Raw genomic sequence first — 21,732 nt, forward strand, 5'->3', positions numbered from 1 at the left:
TTCAGATGAAGAGAGATAGCACCTAGCCAAGCTCATTGCAGACTGCTCTCATTTAATTACTGAAATGTGTAAAAGGTTTGTAATATACACCAAGGTGGGAACTCTATTGTGAGGTGTTCTAGTTTGCTAGCTGTTGGAAGGCAATATACCAGAAACAGAATGACTTTTAAAATGGGGAATTTTGAAATCTTGCAAGAAAAAGAAAATACAAGGAAAAATATGGAAAAATATGAGCAGGGACTCAGGGAATTGAAAGACAATATGAAGCACACGAATATATGTGCTGTGGGTGTCCCAGAAGAAGAAGAGAAGGGAAAAGGAGGAGAAAAACTAATGGAGGAAATCATCACTGAAAATTTCCCAACTCTTAAGAAAGACTTAAAATTACAGATCCAAGAAGTGCAGCATACCCCAAAGAGAACAGATCCAAATAGACATACTCCAAGACATTTAATAATCAGAATGTCAGAGGTCAAAGAGAAAGAGAGGATCTTGAAAGCAGCAAGAGAAAAGCAATCCATCACATACAAGGGAAGCCCAATAAGACTATGCACAGATCTCTCAGCAGAAACCATGGAGGCAAGAAGACAATGGGATAATATATTTAAATTATTAAAAGAGAAAAACTGCCAACCAAGAATTCTATATCCAGCAAAATTGCCCTTCAAAAATGAGGGAGAAACTAAAACATTTTCAGACAGAAAATCACTGAGAGAATTTGTGACCAAGAGACCAGCTCTGCAAGGAATACTAAAGGGAGCACTAGAGACAGATACAAAAAGACAGAAAAGAGAGGTGTGGAGAAGAGTGTAGAAAGGAAGACTATCAGTAAAGGTAAAAAGAAGGAAATTAGATATGACATATAAAATCCAGAAGGCAAAATAGTAGAAGAAAGTACTACCCATGCAGTAATAACACTGAATGTTAATGGACTAAACTCTCCAATCAAAAGACATAGTCTGGCAGAATGGATTAAAAAACAGGACCTATCTATATGCTGTCTCTACTCAAAGGACATGAGGGCAAGGACACAAATGGACATTTACACACCAATGTTTATAGCAGCATTATTTACAATTACCAAGAGATGGAAGCAGGCAAAATGTTTAGTTGGGTAAACAAACTGTGGCATTTACATATGATGGAATATTATGCAGCAGTAAGACAGAATAAAGTTATGGAGTATGTAACAACATGAATGGACCTTAAGGACATTATGCTGAGTGTGATTAGACAAAAACAAAAGGACAAATACTGTATGGTCTCACTGATATGAACTGACATTAGTGAATAAACTTGGATTATTTTGTTGGTAACAGAGACCATCAGGAGATAGAAATAGGGTAAGATATTGGGTAATTGGAGCTGAAGGGATACAGATTGTGCAACAGGACTGAATATAAAAACTCAGAGGGCGGGCCGCGGTGGCTCAGCGGGCAAAGTGCTTGCCTGCTATGCCGGAGGACCTCGGTTCGATTCCCGGCCCCAGCCCATGTAAAAAACAAACAAACAAACAAAATACAATAAAACAAGAAAATGTTTAAAGATGTTTCCCTTTCTTCCTCCCTTCCTTCCTTCCATCCTTCCATCCTTCCTTCCTTCTCTCTGTCTTTCCTTCCCTTCCTCCCTCTTTAAAAAAAAAAAAAAAAAAAACTCAGAGATGGACAGCACAATATTACCTAACTGTAATACAATTATGTTAAAACACTGAATGAAGCTGCATATGAGAATGATAGAGGGAGGAGGGCTGGGGGCATAAATGAAATCACAAAGAAAGATAGACGATAAAGATTGAGATGATATAATCTAGGAATGCCTAGAGTGTTTAATGATAGTGACAAAACAAATGTCAAAAATGTACAAATTTAAAAAATGTTTTTGCATGAGTAATATAACAAGCACCCATGTAGTCATGACCCAGAATTAATAATGTTAACAAACGTCAACTTTCAGCCATAGGTATTTCAAATCTTTTCCTTTCTCATTAAAATTAATCAGACACAAAATAGATATGGTTAAAATCTCTTTTGAACACTGTTCCCTTCCCCACTCTTGTTCTCCTCTCTCTCTGCTCAGAGGAACTACCATCAAGAATTTTGTTGTAAATATTAAAACAAATTGAGTAGATTGAAATACTAGTGATCAGTGAAAGGGAGTGGTAAGGGATAGAGGAAAAAAGGGGGAACAAAGGTTAAAATATATTGGGTAGATGGAAATACTAGTGGTCAATGAGAGGGAGGGGTAAGGGATATGGTATGTATGAGTTTTTTTCTTTTTATTTCTTTTTTCTGGAGTGATGCAAATGTTCTAAAAAATGATCATGGTGATGAATATACAACTATGTGATGATATTGTGAGCCATTGATTGTACACCAAATATGGAATGTTTGTGTGTTAAGAATGTTCATGTTTGTAGGTTGTTTTGGTTTGTCAGTTAAAAAAAATAAAAAATAATGGGAAAAAAATGGGGAATTTAATAAGTTGCTAGTTTACAGTTCTAAGGCTGAGAAAATATCCCACTTGAAACAAGTCTATAGAAATGTCCAATCAAAGGCATTCAGGGAAAGATACCTTGGTTCAAGAAGGCCGAAGAAGTTCAGGATTTCTCTCTCAAGTGGAAGGGCACATGGCGAATGCAATCAGAGTTTCTCTCTTATCTGGGAAGGCAGATGATGAACATGGTTAGGGTTCCTCTCTCCTCTGGAAGGGCACACGGCGAACACGGCGTCATCTGTTAGCTTCTTCTCCTGGCTTCCCATTTCATGAAGCTCCCTGGGAGACATTTTCCTTCTTCATCTCCAAGGGTGGCTGGCTGGTGGACTTTGCTTCTTGTGACTATGTCATTTTGCTTTGCTCTCTGAATCTCTTATTCTCCAAACTGTTTCCTCTTTATAGGACTCCAGAGACTTATAAAGACCCACCCCAATGGGTGTAGACATGTCATCACCTAATCCAGTTTAACAACCACTTTTGCCTAAATCACATCTTTAGGGAGATGATCTGATTACAGTTTTGAACATACAGTATTGAATAGGGATTATTCTGCCTTTATGAAATGGGATTTTGATTAAAACATGGCTTTTCTAGGGTACATACATCCTTTCAAACCAGCACTTGAGGTTTTATATTTAGAAGAGCTTTTGAAACTTTTAAAAAGTTCATTCTTCTGTCAAAGAGATCATCTTCTTTGTTCCTCCCCACTCTGCCTGAGTCCTTGCAAGACTGACCCCCATCTTTAAGGGAATGCTGCATGGAACTATTAGCTGATTTGGACCACACTTCTTGTCCATTTTATGAATTCTTCCCAAGTCCTTTACTTGAAACATGCATATTTGACCTTGGAGAAGTTATATTGCTTCTCTTCAGTGAGTTTATACTTACCCTAGTGGGAATTATCTGTCTGAGGGCTTTACTTGTCTGTCTTTAATTCAGTTCCTTATCAGCCTCACTGGAACTCAGGAAAACTACATTTATCAAAGAATTAAACACGCCACATGCTTATTCAGCTCAAACTAAGAGTATGCAAGTTGAATGTACCCTGCAAAGAGTAAAGCAAGCATCATAATTTCAGTATCTATTCTCAGATTTTACATTTTAAAGGGCATCACCAATTGAAAGGACAAAACTCCTTGCATTCCCTATATGAGTAGGGGCTCCAGGTGTGCTCCTATGTGCAAAGACTGAGAATTTAAGCGATACAGTTAAGGGAGAGAAAAGTCTCATCTTCAGATCTTTGTCCATTCCATAGCAAATGTTATTGGCTCAGTCTTAATAATATTCCCCTAATCTGTCTTCTTGTCACCTCTTCTACACTTACCACCCTGGTCCAAGCCACCATCAACTCTCACCTGGATTATTTCAATAGTCTTCTAAATAATATCACTCTATTTCTTATGGTTACACACCACTTAACACTAAAGCTAGGGCAATCCTTTAAAAGACTAAGTCAGATCATGTAATTTCTCTGTTCAAAAGCCCTCATACTCAGAGTAATAGTTAAAGTCCTTACAAATGACTAGAAAGCCTTCATGCTCAGTTTCAAAAATTTTACACTTCTTATTTCCTATAACTGGAATACTCTCTACTAGATAGCCACAAAGCACACTTCCTCACATCATTCAGAACTTTGTTCAGAAGGAAGTTCATTGGTGAGTTTTTCTTTGAACTCCAAATATAAAGGAGGCCCATCTAGCTCCCAGATGCTCCTGAGTTAACTTCTTTACTCTACTTTGCTTCTCTCCATAGTTCCTGGCACACAGTAGTAGCTCAATATATATAAAGACAAAATTAATTATCTTGTTTGGAAACAAAATTATATAAGAGAGAAGGCAGGGCAAGATGGTGACATAGGAAGGCATGGAATATAGTCCATCCTCCAGAGCATCTAGTAAATAGCTAGGAACCATATAGATCAACTTTTGGGGGGGGGGGGCATCAGTGACCAGATACACACCTTACACCAGTCTGGAAGGGGCAAAATGGCAGAAATCCCACACAGAACTACAAATCTCCCAAGCTGGGGAGGCCAGCACCCCCTCCCCCCACAGGCATAGCAGTCTGGTTCCCTGAGGGGAAAGGAAATAGACTTTACTAGTAGGAAAGAAGTTAGCTCAACGAAGTTCCAATTGAAGAATTAGTTTAAAAATTGTGACTGCTGAAAACAAGTCCTTAACACAGATAAACCTGGAGTAAACGCTAAAGGAATGGGGAGCTCCTCCCACCCTAGCAGAGATAGGGCAGGGATGCCAAAAAGAAAAAAATCAAAAAATAACCAGAAGTTTTATGAGTTGGACAGCACAATATACTGGAAAAAGGCTGGACCTCAAGACAAGGGGGACATAGAACCTGGGGACACAAAATGCCACATACCAACTTAAGCTCTTGATTAGAAAACATGAGGAGCTGGGGTCTGGCTCCAAAAAGACTTTTTCTGCCTTTAAAAACAACAACAACAACAACTTCTTAACAGCTCATTAGATAAGTGCAAGTACTTTCAGGCTTCAGCACTTCCCCAGGCAAGGACAGAATTAAGACATGTCTGAGAGACAAAGTAAATAGTGAAAGGGGTTAATTCCCTAAAGGATGTATCTTCTCTAAGAAAATGGGAGCAAGGCCCAGCTCAAGTGGTGGCCTTCTTTCAGTGAATTCAGCTCCAGGGACTGGAAAACAGAAGCAACCTAAGCCTGTCCTCTACCTCAGCCTCTGTCTCAACCAAACCACTGGCAAAGAAAGTCTGCTGAAATTAAAGGCACTGCATCACTTTATGCTGGTGGGAAGCTGGGCAAACAAGCACCACATGTTGGGCAGGATAGGAAGAGCACAGAGTCTAGAGGCATCATAGGAAAGTCTAACAACTTGCTGGGTCTCATCCTCATGGAAACTTGATACTAGTTACTCTCTCTTCCTGAGATGTAGGCCTGTCCAGTCTGAGAAAACCTAACTGGGGTCAATCATATGTAAGGAGACCCTCCTCAAAAAAAGGCTCCATAGGTAGAGCAAGAAACAGAAATAAAAAACTGAAAAATTCTGTTCACCTAAACAGAAGCTATCTTAGAGGTCTAGAAAAAGTTGAACTGAATGCCAAAGAACACCTAGAGAACAAATCCATCCAACAAGAAAACCTTAGGTAAAGAGTGAAAATGTAATTAAGGAAATCAAATGCCTAGACCCCAGCAAAAATAATGAATCATACTAAGAAAATAGAAGATATGACCCAGTCAACAACACAAATTAACACTTCAAATGAGATACTGAGATACAGGAGTTGAAACAAATCCAGGATTTCCAAACAGACATATGAAATCTCATCAAAAATCAAATTAATGAGCTCAGGGAAGATGACAAAAGAGATGAAAGATATAAAAAAAGACAATGGACAAACATGAATAAGAACTCAAAGTTTGAAAAAACAAATCACAGAACTTATGTGAATAAAAGGCACAATAGAAGAGATGAAAAATGGAGACATACAATAGGAGATTTGAAAGGGCAGAAGAAAGGATTAGTGGACTAGAGGACAGGAAAAATGAAATTCTACACACAAAAGAAAAGACAAGGAAAAGAATGAAAAAATATGAGAAGGGTCTCAGGGAATTGAATGCAATATGAAGCACACAAATATATGTGTTATGGATGTCCTAGAAGAAGAAGAAAAAGGAAAAGGAGTAGAAAGACTAATGGAGGACATAACCATTGAAAATTTCCCATCTATTATGAAAAACATGAAATTAAAAATCCAAGGAGTGCAGCATAACTCAAACAGAATAGATCCAAATAGACTCTTACTAATCAGATTGTCAAATGTCAAAGACAAAGAGAAAATTTTTAAAGCAACAAGAGAAAAGCCATCCATCACATACAAGAGGAACTCAATAAGACTATGTGTGGATTTCTCAGCAGAAACCACAGAGATGAAAAGGCAATGGTATGATATATTTAAGATTCTGAAAGAGAAAAACTGCCAACCATTAATTCTATACCCAGCAAAACTGTCCTTCAAAAATGAGAAGAAGATGTATTTTCTGACAGTCACTGAGAGAACTTATGACTAAAACACCGGCTCTACAAGAAATACTAAATGGAGTGCTACAGGCAGGTAGAAAAAGACAAATGAGAGCTCTGGAGATGAGTGTAGAAATGAAGACTATCAGTAAAGGTAAAAAGAGAAAAAATAAAATATGAAATATAAAATCCAAAAGACAAAATGGTAGAAAAAAGTACTACCTTTTCAGTAATAACATTAAATGTTAATGGATTAAACTCCACAATCAGAAGACATAGACTGGCAGAATGTATTAAAAAATAGGACCCATCCATGGTCTGTCTACAGGAGACTCACTTTAGACCTAAGGACAAAAATAGATTGAAAGCAAAAGGTTGGAAAATGCTATTTCACAAAACAACAACCAGAAAATAGTGGGGATAGCTATACTAATATCCAAAAAATTAGACTTCAAATGTAAAACAACTAAAAAGACACTATGCATTAATAAAATGAACAATTCAACAGAAGACATCACAATCATAAATACTTATGCACTGAGCCATATTGCTCCAAAATACATGAGGCAAACACTGACAACAAAGAAGGGAGAAGTAGACACCTGTACCAAAATGGTTGGAGACTTAAATTTCCCACTCTCATCAATGGATAGAACATCTAGACAGAAGATCAATAAGGAAACAGAAACTTGAATAATATCATAAATGAACTAAACTTAACAGAAATTTACAGAACATTACACTCCAGAACAGCAAGATACACATTTTTCTCAAAGGCTCATGGATCATTCTCAAAGATAGACCATATGCTGGGTCACAAAGCAAATCTCAATGCATTTAAAAAGATTCACATTACACAAAACACTTTCTCAGATCATAATGGAATGAAATTAGAAATTAATAATAGGCAGAGGATCAGGAAACTCACAAATATAGAGAGGGTAAACAACACACTCTTGAATAACCCGTGGGTCATGGAAGAAATTGCAAGAGAAATCAGTAAATACCTTGAAGCAAATAAAAATGTAAACACAATATACCAAAATGTATGGGATGCAGCAAAGACAGTGCTGAGAGGGAAATTTATTGCCATAAATGTCTATATTAAAAAAGTAGAAAGAGCAAAAGTTGAGGAATTAACTTCACCTGGAAGAACTAGAGAAAGAACAACAAACTTACCCAAAAGCAAATTAAAGGAAATACATAACGAAGATTAGAGCAGAAATAAATGAAATTAAGAATATGAATACAATCGAGAAAATCAATAAAACCAGAAGTTGGTTCTTTGAGAAAATCAATAAAATCAATGGATCCTTAGTTAGGCTGACAAAAAAAAAAGAGAGGATGCATATAAATAAAATCAGAAATGGAAAAGGAGAAAAAACCACTGACCCCACAGAAATAAAGGAGGTAATAAGAGGATATTATGAGCAACTATATGCTAATAAACTAGACAACGTAGATGAAATGGACAACTTTTTAGAATAGCATGAAAAAACAACATTGCCTCAAGAAGAAATAGCAACCTTAACACACTAATCACAAGTAAAGAGATTGAATCAGTTTCTAAGAAGCTCCCCAAAAAGAAAAGTCCAGGACCAGGTGGCTTCACATGTGAATTCTACCAAGCATACAAGAAAGAGTTAGTACTAATCTTGCTCAAATTCTTCAAAAAATTGAAGAGGAGAGAAAACTAACTAACTCATTCTATGAAGCCAACATTACCCTAATACAAAAACCAGACAAAGATACCACAATAAAAGAAATTTAGAGAACAATCTCTTTAATAAATATAGATGCAAAAATCCTCAACAAAATACTTGCAAATCAAATCCAGCAGCACATTAAAAGAATTATACACCATGACCAAATGGAATTTATTCCAGGTATGCAAGACTAGTTCAATGCAAGAAAATCAATGCAAAAAAAACAATATTACACCATATCAATAAGTCAAAGCAGAAAATCACAAGATCATGGCAACTGAGGCAGAAAAGGCATTTGACAAAATTAGACATTCTTTCTTAATGAAAACACTTCAAAATATAGCAATAGAAGGAAACTTCCTCAAGATAATAAAGGGAATATATGAAAAACCCACAGCTAACATCATCCTCAATGGGGAAAGACTGAAAGTTTTTTCCCTCTAAAATCAGGAACAAGGCAAGGATGCCTACTGTCGCCATTGTTACTCAACATTGTTCTGGAAGTACTAACCAGAGTAGTTTGAGAATAACAGGAAATTAAAGGCATCCAAATTGGAAAGGAAGAAGTAAAACTTTCACTGTTTGCATTTGACATGTTACTATATGTTGAAAATCCCAAAAAATCTACAGCAAAGATACTAGAGCTAACAAATGAATTCAGCAAAGCGGCAGGGTACAAAATCAACACCCAAAATTCAGTAATGTTTCTATACACCAATAATGAGTAATGACTATACACTAGTAATGACGAGGAAATCAAGAAAAAAAATCCATTTACAATAGAAACCCCAAAAATAAAATATTTAGGAACAAATTTAACCAAGGATACAAAGACTTATACGCAGAAAACGATAAGAAAGTACTAAAAGAAATCATGGAGGACCTAAATAAATGAAAGTGCATACCGTCTTCATGGTTTGGAAGATGTAATATAGTTCAGATGTCCTTTCTATCTAAGTTGATTTATAGAGTTGATGTAATACCATTTAAAATCCTATCAACTTACTTTGCAGAAATAGAAAAACCAATGACCAATTTATTGGGGCAGAGTACCCTGAATAGCTACAAATATCTTGAAAAAGAAAAATGAAGTAGGAGGTCTCACACTACCTGACTTTAACTCATACTACAAAGCTCAGTGGTCAAAACAGCATGGTATTGGCATAAATATAGATATACTCACTAATGCAATTGAATAGAGTGTCCAGAAATAGGCCCTGTCTTACATGGACAATTGATCTTTGATAAGGTGATCAAGCCAACCCATCTGGGACAGAGCAGCCTCTTCAGTAAATGCTATTCGGAGGACAGGATATCCATAAGCAAAAGAATGAAAGAGGACACGTATCTCACAACTTATGCAGAAATTAACTCAAAATGGATCAAAGACCTAAACATTGGAGTTAAGACCATAAAGCTTTTAGAAGAAAATGTAGGGAAATATTAAATGAATTTTGTAATAGGAGGAGGTTTTAAAGCATGAGCAATGAAAAATGAATTAGATAAATTGGGATCTCCTGAAAATTAAATACTTTTAAGCATCAAGGAACTTTGCCAGGAAAGTAAAAAGGCAGCCTACACAATGAGAGACAATATTTGAGAGCCACATATCAGATAGGGGTTTAATGTCCAGAATGTAAAAAGATATTCTACAACTCAATCACAAAAAGACAAAAAACGAACTTAAAAAATAGGCAGAAGACATGAATCCACACTTTTCAGAAGAGGAACTAGAAATGGCTAAAAGGCATATGAAAAGACACTCAACTTCGCTGGCTATTAGGGAAATGCAAATCAAAACCACAATGAGATATCATCTCATACCCACTAGAATGGCCTTTATATATTAAAAAATGGAACAGAAAATAACAAGTGTTGGAGAGGATTTGGAGAAAGGGGCACACTATCCACTGTTGGTGGGAATGTCAAATGGTACAACCCCTCTGAAGGGCAGTTTGACCATTCCTCAGGAAGCTAAATATAAAATTGCCATATGATCAGCAATCCCATTACCAGCTATATATTCAGAAGAACTGAAGACAAGGACACGAACGGACATTAGAAAACTGATGTTTATAGCAGAATTATTAACAATTGCCAAGAGATGGAAACAGTTCAAATGTCCATCAATAGATGAGTGTCTAAACAAGTTATGGTATATACATATAATGGGATATTATGCAGCTGTAAGACAGAATAAAATCATGAAGCATGTAACTGTGCATGAGCCTTGAGGACATTATGCTGAGTTAAATTAGCCAGAAACAAATACATAAATACTGTATGGTCCCACTAATATGAACTAACATTAATGAGTGAACTTTGAGAGTTAACATTAAGGACACCAGTTGTCAGAGAATAGAAAGAGGGTAGAGATTGGGCATTTAATATTGAAGCTGTAAAGAATGTGCAAAAGGATTGATTGTAAGAATTCAGAAATGGATAGCACAATACTATCTGATGGTAGCACAGTAATATAAGTTCACTGAATGAAGGTGAATGTGAGTATGGCTGAGGGAGAAGGGTTGGGGGCATGCATGACACCAGAAGGAAAGATAGAGGATAAAGACTGAGATGGTATAACTTAGGAATGCTTAGAGTGGACAATGATGGTGATTTAATGTACAAATATAAGAATGTTTTTGCATGAGGGAGAACAAATAAATGTCAACATTGAAGGCATTGAGAATGGGATGGTATACAGGCAAAAATATGATCATTGCAAGTTAGGGTCTATAGTCAACATTAACATTGTAATATGCTTCCACTGAATGTAACAAAGGCGTTATGCCAAAACTAAATGTCAACAGACAGGGGGGTCATGGGGATGGGGTATGGATTCTTTGTAGAAGTAAAGGAAATGTCTTCATATAGATTATTGTGGTGAAGGCATATCTATTTACTTAGGTTGGATTCTATGATGTGCAAATAAAACTGTTTAGAAATTAACAGAGAAGATCAAGCGCTAGAGAAAATGGGCAAAAAGAGATGTACCTATTCACTGTTGGTAGGGAACCTGAGAGGTGCAGCCCCTTAAAGTGCAGTGTGGTGGTTCCACAGGAGGCTAGAGGTGGGGTTGCCATATGGTCTTGCAACCCCATTACTAGGTATATATCTGGGGGAACTGAGAGTGGGGACACACGAGGACATTTACACACTAGGGTTTATGGTAGCAGTGTTTGCGATTCACAGTGGATGGAGGTGGCCTAAGGGTGAAAAGGCTGAGGAATGGAACAGGGAGCTATGGTGCATACAAAAACAATGGACTGCTGAGCAGCTGCAAGAATGAATTTGCATCTAGGCATGCTACTAGATGAATGAACTTTGAGGGCAGTATGCTGAATGAAATGTCAGAAACAAAAAGAGAAATATTATCATGGCTCACTCATACAGACCAATATACAAATTCAGAGAACTGAAGTTGAGAGCACAGGTTATCAGGTTGGAGCGTATTGTAAAGGGTCTTAGACTGTAAGCTCTCATGGCAGTCACATATATTCTGGTTGTAACTGTTAATTTCTAAATTCTGAGAAACTGAGCAATTTGTTTATAACCTGGTCAGTCCCCAAAACTTCTGATAATTATATGACACCTAAGACCCAGAGTTAGAGCTTTGAGGCTATGAAAGTCAGCATTACCCCATACAGCCACTATTAAAAGTTGAAAAAGTGATCAGATTTTGACTAGAGATATGAATGAAGCTGATCTGGACTAAGGTAAATCAAAATATAGAGTAAAGGATGACATAATCCATATTTTAAAGCCCCAACTTTTGTATGAGACTAAAGGAAGAGATTTTTTTTGGTGCAAAATTTATATATTAGGTAACGTTATCAAATTTAACTTGCATGGTCAGTTTATTTGAACACCATAATGACATGGAATCTTGAATAGGGCATGAGATTTTGTAGGTTTGTACAGGTTAGCATGATGTTGTGATATATCCCAGAGAAGTTTGGGTAGAGAATAAAAAAGTATTTGCAAGGTCCCCTTAGGGAACTGGGAAGAAAGGAGGAAATACTAAACCTTCCCATCTCAGGAATTCCTGTTATTCTCACAAGCAGTGCAGACAACCAATTCAATAGCCTGAGCCCTTGATCTTGGGGTTTACTTCTATGAAACTTATTCCTGTAAAGGAAAAGCTAAGTATATTAGCTTGCTAATGCTGCTGGAAAGCAGGATACCAGAAATGAAATGGCTTTTAAAAAGGAATTTAATGTGTTATAAGTTTACAGTTCTAGTGATGAGAAAATGTCCAAACTGAGGCACCAACGAGAGGTTACCTTCACTCAAGAAGGGCTGATTCCAATCAGAACAACTCTGTCAGCTGGGAAGGCATGTGGCTGGCATCTGCTGGTTCCTTGCTCCTGGACTCTGATGCTTTTAGTCTCTGTTTCCTGTGGGTGTTCCACACTTGGTGTCTGTGGGCCATCACTTAGCTCCCCTGGGAAACAACTATCAGTTCTGGATTGCTAAACATCTCATGGGAAGGCACATGGCAATGTCTCCTGGGCCCTGTATCTCCAAATATCTCGGTCTCATATTGGCTCTGTCAGCTCTGAAACAGCAGTTCTCCAAGCATTTGTATCTACTCAGGTTTCTTGAAAGTGTTTCCCATTTTAAAGGATTTCAGTAAACTAATCAAGACCCACCTTGAATGGACACAGTCTCATCTCCATCTAATCAAAAGGTCACACCCACAATTGGGCATGCCATATCTCTGTGGAAGTAATCTAATCAGAGGTTTCCATTCTACAATTTTGAATCAGGATTAAAAGAAATGGCTGCCTCCACAAGATTGGATCTGGACTAAGGCATGGCTTTTCTGGGGTACGTAATATCTTCAAACTGACACAGTAAGCTTACTGATAATTATGCCTAAGAGTCACTCCCAGAGAACCTCTCTTGTTGCTCATATATGGCCTCTCTAGGTCAACTTAGCAGGTGAACTCACTGCCCTCTCCCCTATTTGGGACATGACTCCCAGGGGTGTAAATCTCCCTGGCAAACTGGGACAGGACTCCTGTGGGTTAGCCAGGATCTGGTATTACAGGATTGAGAAGGATTTCTTAACCAAAAGGGGGAAGAGAAATGAGGCAAAATAAAGTTTCCATGGATGAGAGTTTTCAAACAGAGTTGAGAGGTTATCCTGGAGGTTATTCTTATGCACTATATAGCTATCCCTTTTTGGTTTATGGGTATTGGAGTGGCTAGAGGAAGGTAACTGAAACTGTTGAGCTGTGTCCCAGTAGTGTTGATTAATGAAGCCAATTGTACAACTATATAGCTGTTACAATGTGACCTGTGATTGTCAAAACCTTGTGTCTGATGTTCCCTTTATCTAGGGTATGGACAGATGAGTAAAAAATAACAATAAATAAATAAATAATGGGGGGATAAGGAGTAAAAAAAATTGAGTAGATTACGATACAAGTAGTCAGTGAGAGGGAGGGGTAAGGGATAAGGGGTATGTGGGTTTTTTCTTTTTATTTCTTTTTTCTGGAGTGATGCAAATGTTCTAAAAATGGTCATGGTGATGAATACACAGCTATGTGATGATACTGTGAGCCATTGATGCAATACTTTGGATGGTCTGCGTGTGTATGAAGATATCTCAATTAAAAAATTTAAAAAAATAAGAGAAATGGGGCAAATCTGTAGGCAAAGGCATTGAGATCCTTTTCTCACCTCTCTACTTCATATGCTAAAGGCATGAGAACTGGTCTCCAGCCAACTGCAGAGAAAACCTGCAACTCGCTGACACACAGAGGTTTGTGGTTTTTTTGAGATCAAATATTAATAATCAATGAATTTGGGAATTTAGTCAGACTGAAAGTTCCAAACATGCCAGCCCTCCCCCAATCTCTCCAAGACCTCTTCAAAGCAGGATAGCCAACTATTTGAGTTTGTAAGCTGTTGGAATGCAATATTCCAGAAACAGAACAGCTTTTAAAAGGGGAATTTATTAAGTTGCAAGTTTACAGTTCTAAACCCATGAAAATGTCCAAATTAAGGCATCAACAAGAGGTTACCTTCACTCAAAAAAAAGACTGATGCTGTCCGGATCAGCTCTGTCAACTGAGAAGGCACCTGGCTGGTGTCTGCTGGGGTCTTTGGGTTTTGGACACTTCTCTCAGCTTGGAAGGTACATGGTGAGGTCTGCTAGCATTCTCTCCTCATTTTATAAGGCTTCCCTGGGGGCACCTTCCTTCCACATCTTCAAAGGTCTCTGGTTGTGTAGGCTCTGTTGGTTTTAAAGCTTTTTCCAAAATAATTCCATGTTAAAGGGCTGCAGTAAGAAACCCCACCTTGAATGGGTGGAGACACATCTCCATGTAAACCACCTAATCAAAATTTATCACCCACAGTTGGGTGGGTCACATCTCCATGGAAATAATAAAACAGTTCCCACCAGCAATATTGAATGAGGATTAAAGGACATGGCTCTTCTGGGGGTACACAACAGTTTCAAATTGGCACACCAAACATGGACACATATCGCCATTCTGTCTTTCTTTAGCTCTCCTTCCCAGCTGAGTCAGGATGCCTCTGATAATTTAACTTGACTCCAGATCTAGTTAACTAAATTAATCTCCTTTTATTACAAGTCAATCTGTCTCTGGTGTGTTGCATTCTGGCAGCTTTGGCAGACTACAACAGTAATCTAGAGTCTGGTTGTGGCCTATTCAGAGTATCAGGAGAAGAGAGCAAAAGCAGGAGCAGCAGGCATGAGAAGTTTCTCTCCACATCCGTCCACTCTAATGGCCAGCCACACTACTTTTAATGGCATTAAATTGTGGGAGACTATTGTACTGAGATGAGGAACATGGAAATCATTTTAATTTGTGGACTCTTAAAATCTTTGTGAAAGCCTCTCTCTCTGAGAGACAGCCTAGTAAAGTGCTTTTGCTGGACTCCAACTTTAGTGATACATGTTGTAACCAATAAAACCACCTATATTTCTGTCAGCCAAGTAGTCTCATTCTTCAATTATATTATTCCTGGGGCTTGTGGTCCTCAGCTTCAAGGGCAGGATGAGTCCTGAAAGTTATTGCGATCTCCCTGTTCTGAAATAAAATAAAAATACATACACATATATATTTATACTATTTATGTGTTGTAACATTAGCTTATTTCAGTGAGATAGTATTAAAGCTGGTACATTGCAATCTGATTTCTCACTTTGCAATTCTGTGGATGTCTTTCATGTCAATACAGACATACTTTTATCTTTTTAAATGACTTCAAAGTATTCCTTGAGTGGATGTATCATAAATGGTTTCAAACTACTCGTCTCTTTATGGAAAATTAACTCATTTCTAATAGCCCCATCTTATACACAAGGCTGTGGTAAAAAGCTCTTATATGTATATTTTTGCTTGTTTGTCTTAAAGTCTCCATGAGATAAATTCTTAGAAGTGTAACCAAGTAGATCAAAAGTATGCCTATTTTATATTTTGAAACATATTTCTAGATATTCTTTAAGAAAGATTGAACCAATTTACACAACCATGTAGAGAATGTCTGTTTTCCCACACACCTCCTGATATTGTGTACTATTAATCTTCTTCATCTTTGTTAAGTATATATATACCTTTGTATCTTAGATTGTTAATGAAGATGTGAAGTTGGATACCTTTTCATATACTTTTGCCATTCACGTTACTTCATTTATGAAGTGATTCTTCGTGCTCTTTGACAAACTATCTATTGTCGTTTTTGACACTTTTTTTTAGTTAAAGCTCTGTTATTTTAGAGTTTTTAACCCTTAGGGCCAATGACTCTCACAATTTGTTGCTTGTGTTTCAAACTTTTTAATGCTATGCTGAGTGAATGCCGGATCTCTGATCCCCACTCCCTCACTATTGCAGCACTCATTCATCCAGATACCAGGAGAGTCAGTGGCTCACAGCTCTTACCTGAATCTCTCTCCATAGAATTTCCACAGCTAATGAGTCACCTTGCTCAAAGTTGTATTCACCTTCTCAAGGTAATCTGAATGTAGTAACTGATTGATATGCGAAAATAAAGGCCTGACCTCGGGCCCCAATTTAGGACAACCCAGTTTCATTATTTCCAGTGGAATTGGTTAAGGCCTTTGTAATTAATGCATCACAGTTCAACTTCTTCTTCTGTCCAATCTGACTTTCTTTCTTCTCACTCAAACGTTAATTTGGAGGGTACTCTCCAAGAATTTCTTTACATGCAGTTCTCCATCTCAGAGTCTGCTTCCCGAGGAACCCAATTAGCAACAGTTGGTGGCAGGAGTGGTATAAGAAAGCAAACTCGATATTGGGAATTTTAGTTGGACCACTTCATCTCTCCTACAAGGGGGCTGACAATGAGAACCTCATCACTAGTGGCAGGTGGAGCACCTGAGAACAGAGCAATTGATAACATTCACTAACAGTGAACTGAGATGACATTCCGGCGGAACAAAGTGCATGGTGGGTGCAAAATATCAGGTGTTTGAGAATTGTGGGGAAATAATAAATATAAAAACAATAGGGTGGGTGACTGTTGTTGGGGGCAATCAAACTACTGGAAAAAGACAATCAACTGAAACCACCAATTAAATTTAAGTGTATTCAAAGGTAATTCACCAATTAAAAGTAATTATAAAAACCAGAATGTCTCTTTCACAACATATAAAGACTCTCATCTGCAGTCATTGGGCAGGGAGGAAAAGCTGACTATCAGACCCAGGTCCTGATTATAAGAGAAAAGGCTTATATTCTAAACTTCTGGAAGCCAGCTACATGAAGATCAGGACAATGATTATGCTGGAGCAGGGCCCCAGAACATGGAGTAGGGACATAGAGGTTGATGTATTCAAACTTCTTCTTTTCTCAGATTCCCCTGAACTGCTAGACCTGCAGAAGTTGTTCATTAATCTCTGTTAAAAACTAGTGCTCCTTACTCTCTTGAAGGCCATGCAGAGGTCTCTGCCTTGCAAAACAACATGCATTGTCCTCAAGATCTTCTCCCACGTACCCTTCCATATACCAAAGCAATAACTAAGGTTAAGGCACAACCAAACCTAGCTAAGGAAGGGCTGGATTTGCTAATAAATGAAACAGACTGTACAGCAAAGGAGCCACAAGATCTAATCAACATATACAAAGAGGAGCTTGAGAGTACATATGGGAGTGGGTTCTAAGAGTGCTGGATCAATAAAGGCAGAGCATAATGTTGGAAAAGGGAGATTTTATTGATATGAGAACATGCTCCTATAATACAAGATTTAACTGCCTGGCCAAGACCCTGGGATTCAGTGTTAACATGCTGTTATGATGGCTCTTAAAAGCATGAAGAAAGTGATGTCCTATACTAGTTAAGCTGAAATGCCAGAATTATCAAGATAGACAGTGGAAGAAGGGATTAAAATGCTCAGAGAAGTGAACATAGAAGAGTGGATATACTTCATAAAGCCAGAAAACCCACCCAAATGTCTGTGTTGTTTACCTAAGTAGTAAGGAATGAACTCATAACAGGGAAACCAGTAACACTAAGAAATTCAGTGGTGGCCGTCTGAGGGCCAGAGTTGACAGTAAAAGATGCTGCTATGGGATGGGCTCCCTGTTAGCAATGAGGATAATAGGATCATAAAATAATAAAGATCAAGTTATGGTGCAAAAACATCAGAAGCAAAGTAGGCACATTTATCAGAACAAGCAACAAGGTCAGAGTAATAGTAGGGGGTTGACTTAAGAAGGTTGTGGAGATAGTTATTAAAAGAAAGATGTCCTAGCATCAATATCAAGGCTATTGCTCCATCTGCACAAGCAAAGCAGATCAAATATGGTCCTCAGGAGGATGAGAGCCACCCCAATAAAAAAATGCATAATCACTTTCTTAGTTTATAAATATGATCCATCATCCAAACCCAGAGTCTGATCACTGATGAGAGGGCAGATTCCCAGGAGGAAGGTTCTTATATCACCATGGTCAATGCATACAGTAATGATACCCTTAGTCTTTCCCTAAAGGTAACTGCAGCCATTTAATTAAGGAACTTCACATTGAGGAAATGGTAAGATTCAATTTTGAGATATTTGGACACAGAGTTAGAATGTGACGTTGATATTTGGAGACCTAAAGTGTTAGCATGGGTGTGAATGGAGGCCAAGCAATAAATGGAGTCCTGGCCTAGGATTGGCTCACAGTGAGACCACTCGGTCATTGGTCCTATCCAGTTGTCATTTCTAAAATTTTCTAAATATGTAATGTTAATGTACACTCTTGGTAGTTCACAGAGTGTTCACATTGGTTCCTTGACTTATGGCATAAGAGGTAGTCTAGCGGGTAAGGCCAAATGGAAGCCCCTGAAGCTGCTCTGCCCACACTGGCCAAAATAGCAAATATAAAAGAATATCACTGTGATGGTTAAGTTCATATGTCAACTTAGCTAGGTTATGGAGTCCAGTTGTGTAGTCTGTCAAGCCCTGGCCTGATTGTTAGTGTGAAGATATGTTATGATAAACTGTTAAATCATCAGTCAGTTGATTGCATCTTTGGCTGATTACATCTGCAAACAACTAAGGAAATTTGCCTTCAACAATGAGAGATGCCTCATCCAATCAGCTGAAGATTTTAAAAGAAGAAGTAATGATTTTCAGCAGGCAAAAGAGAGAATTTCGATTTCTACTTCAGCCAGATAACTTCTCCTGGGGAATTCATTGAACACCTTCATTGGAGCTCCACTTCCCAGTTTGTGGCTTGCCCTAAGAAACATGGACTCGCCCATCTCCACAGTTGTGTGAACAAATTCTTATAATAAATTTCATAATATTTACATTATATGTGTGTATATATGTGTGTGTGTGTATATACGTATATATATACTATTGGTTTGTTTCCCTGTAGAAGCCTGAATAATACAACCATATTCTAGTGATCTTCGTATCACATGTTAGTGCTTACCAGGGAACATCTACCACAGAAGAGACATATGTTGGTTAGGGTCTACAGGGAAGCAGACACTGTGTTGGAATTAGATGGCTAGGAGATTTACTGGGGGAAATGCCTGTGAAAGATAAAGGGAAGGGAGCAGGAAGAGGTAGGAAGTTTTATGATGAAATCTGTAACCTGTGAAAGAGAAGGTGAAGGAAAGATTAGGAAGCAGTGCCTCAGACTGCAGGGTGGGTCTGGCAAAGTCTTAGCCCAGGCTATGGGGATTCCCAGAACAAAGATAGTTCATTGGAGCAGTCCTGCATTTGACAGAAGTGGCCATACTCTAGCACCCCTGCTGTGCTCAGTAGTCAGCTGGGAGCAGCTCATGGAAGGAGTGGCCTCAGTGTGAATGCTACAGTGGATCCTGAAAGTGAGGCAGCTGGAGGCTATAAGCTGACTACACTGCTCATTGCAGGTTCTCTCTCTCTCTCTCTTTTTTTTTTTTTAAACATGGGCAGGCACCGGGAATCGAACCCAGGTCCTCTGGCATGGCAGGCGAGCATTCTTGCCTACTGAGTCACCGTGGCCCGCCCTCAGGTTCTCCCTTGAAGGGGATCTGAGTGGCACACCTCCATGGTTGCCACAGTCCAACTCCTGCACAATACAGATCCAATTTTCCATCCGTGCTTGATGAGAAAGCTCTTCCTTGGTTCCCATGGGGTTCTCCTCTTGAGGGGAAACTTAGAAGAGGGAGGTTAGTGATATAAACTACAGTCCACTTCACTGCTGATGGTCTTGGGGCTGCAATTGCTACTTACTGTTTACATCCTCCCCTATATATTCTAAGTTCCCTCAACCTCAGCTCTCACTTTTGCAGGTCTTGGTAGTTTAATTGGTGGTGTGACCCAAACTCTCATTCTTGAGAGTCTGAGTCTTTGGTAACTATACCTTTCTCAGTTCAGGGTTATTGCATATGTATAGCTACTCTGTTCATGTGCCCATCATGCCAATTCCAGGGTGACCAATGATGAAGACTGAAAATTCTGTTGGCTGAGTCATTTTATCTACTTGGTTGTTTAGTGTTTCTTCCATGTAGACACACTCTAGTGATACAAATATCTTCACACATTATCCCCTCACTCCCATATGCTCATCCATGCGCAGCTACTCCAGACTTTCTTGTTTCTGATCTTCCAATATACTTTTCCCTTCAAGACCCTGACTTGTTATTGCCAAGCAGCTATATACATATATTCTTTTCTGGCTATATTCTCACCCTGGGCCCGTGGGCCACACAGAGTTGATGACAAGGTACACTGTTTGCAGTTCTACCCATTGGAAGATTTTTCCATTTCCACCATCATTTTTTTTTACATGGGCAGGTACTGGGAAATGAACCCGGGTCTCTGGCATGGCAGGAGAGAAATCTGCCTGCTGAGCCACCATAGCCGGCCCATTTCCACCATCTTTTAAGGTAATTTCTCAGTATGAATGTAACATATCCTCCATCCTTTTTCAGTTTGCACCAACATATTGAACTTAACTTATCTGTAAACTTTTTTCTTCTCCTTTAACTGGTTTTACAGCATTCCCCAAATGACCATTGTTGTGAGGTGATGGAGAGGAGTTGGGACGACCCTAACATAGGGTCTGACAGCTTACTTTTGCCCTCTTATGCTGCACAGGCTCAATCTAAGATGGACTACTAATGGATCTGGCTAACGTTATGACTTAGTGGGTCTGAAAAACCAGTTCCCAGACACATGGTTGTACCACGGTCAAGCATTCTGCCTCTACCAGGGCAACACATCAGAAGCTGTTTCTAGGAAGGTATATAGTTCTCTGAGGCAGAATGGCTCCAGAACCCATATTCTACTGGGGTGTACCTTAAACGTTACACTGCATCTTTCCCACCAATGACACCTCTGACAGCATAGAGTCTGTTGGTTCATATGGTCCCAGCAGTGGCTTGCACCTCTGCAGATCCTTTTATTGCACTGAGCCTCTCTCAAAGCTTTTAACCTTCTGTTTCACCCAGTATTTAGACTAAAACAGTACCTGGATGCTTTGCTCCCACAACCCATAGAACCCTATCAGATCCACTACTTCTTTCTTTTGGTGGGAGATTCAAGATGTGGCCATTTATCTTTTACTTAGGAGGGGATATCTCAGCCTGGCCCTGACCACTGGACTCCTAAATACTTCATTGAACAGGTAGATCCCTATATCTTCAAAGATTTAATCTCTTACTCTCTGGAATGCATGTTTTTTATCAAGACCTCTATCATACTAGCCCTGTCTTGCCCTTCCTACCAGATCAACATGATGCTGTTTGTGTAATGTTTTGGTGTGATGTTCTTTGATATTTTCTGACTACATTACAATGGGAGTGTAAGAATTTATATAACCTTGGTCAAAACTTCAAATGAATGCTCTTTTCCAGCCCCAAAGTTTTTGATCCTCTTTTCTAATTGAAATGGAAAAGCAGCCAATTGCCGAATCAATTCTGCATACTGTGTACCCGGGGCTTTATTAAACTACTCTAACAGCGGTGATCCAGACTACTACTTAATGAAGATCATAGCAATCTATGTCATTCTCTAGGATCCATCCTGGAGAATGGCAAATTGAA

Source organism: Tamandua tetradactyla, chromosome X, assembly GCF_023851605.1.
Source record: "Tamandua tetradactyla isolate mTamTet1 chromosome X, mTamTet1.pri, whole genome shotgun sequence".
NCBI classification, from domain to species: Eukaryota; Metazoa; Chordata; class Mammalia; order Pilosa; family Myrmecophagidae; genus Tamandua; species Tamandua tetradactyla.